Raw genomic sequence first — 1,132 nt, 5'->3', positions numbered from 1 at the left:
TCATATGGTTTACATCACACACACACATGCATGATCCTGTCATGGTTGCGATATACTGTACTTTTGAATTTTTTGTTTGTTTGTTTAGAACCTGGATAGGATTAGCAATCTGTCAGCCTCAAAGCTTCCTATCAAAGTCAATAAAGCTCAAGCTGTCAAATCAATTCTGCTTTTCTGTCTCCGTTTCCTTTTGGAGTCTCATGTCTGACGGCAAAAAAAATGCTTTGTTATATTTGTTTCCTTATTCTGTCGCACAGCTGTTACCATCCTATTCCAACAGCAGCCACTTCCTTCTTTTTCTTTCAGATGTGTTTTCAATATGCTCAAACGGCGTGATTTAAAACAAAATATGTGAATTAGGGGATAGTAATATGTTTGAAGTTTATATCACAATATGATTATGATTCAAAATTACTGTCCAATATTGCACATGCCGCTTTGGCAGATATAGACATTCTTTACAACATGTCCTTCTCAGATCATATTCCCGTAAAGATGACTGTGAGACTTGATATTATATCTATTTTAACTCAGTCTAATCACAAACACGGAGGTTTGGACTGGTCCCCTCTTTCTCCTGAGGGTCTTGCCAGTTATTATAATATCACTGATAAGCGTTTACGCGATATCACGTTACCTAGAGAGGCCGTTATGTGTAATGATCCTAAAAGTACAGATGCTAACCACAAGACAGATATCTCTTCCATGTATCTTGGTATTGTCCGGGCGCTGTTGGACGCGAGTGTGCCGTTTCACAAAGATAAAGGGAAACGTAAAACTATGCCTGGTTGGAGCACCTATATGGCCGAATTTAAGGCTGAAGCCCGGGAGGTTACAACTTCCTGGGCTCTTGCCGGTAAACCCAGATCTGGGCCAATATTTGAGCTTAAAAAGCGTGCAACTGCGAAATATAAATATGCCATTCGGTTTATTGTGAAAAATGAACAAAAGATGAGGTCGGACTCTTTGGCGAAAAAACTCATAACGAACAATATGAAATCATTTTGGAAGGATGTCAAATACATTAACAACAGTAGATCCCCTGTACCTCATACTATTGATGGAATCTCTGATCCTGATAAGATAGCTGAGTTTTGGCGGCGTCATTACTGTGAGTTATTTAACTGTATTC

General features: G+C 39.0%; 1 protein-coding gene across 1 annotated transcript in view; it reads right to left on the bottom strand.

Annotated features, from left to right (window-relative positions):
* Positions 1–1,132, bottom strand: part of prex2 (phosphatidylinositol-3,4,5-trisphosphate-dependent Rac exchange factor 2) — a 76,050-nt gene that overhangs the window by 40,130 nt on the left and 34,788 nt on the right. The gene's annotated exons all lie outside the window — the stretch shown is intronic.

Source organism: Monopterus albus, unplaced genomic scaffold (genome assembly GCF_001952655.1).
Source record: "Monopterus albus unplaced genomic scaffold, M_albus_1.0 scaffold44.1, whole genome shotgun sequence".
NCBI lineage: Eukaryota > Metazoa > Chordata > Actinopteri > Synbranchiformes > Synbranchidae > Monopterus > Monopterus albus.
This window is presented reverse-complemented; position numbering and strand designations above follow the sequence as displayed.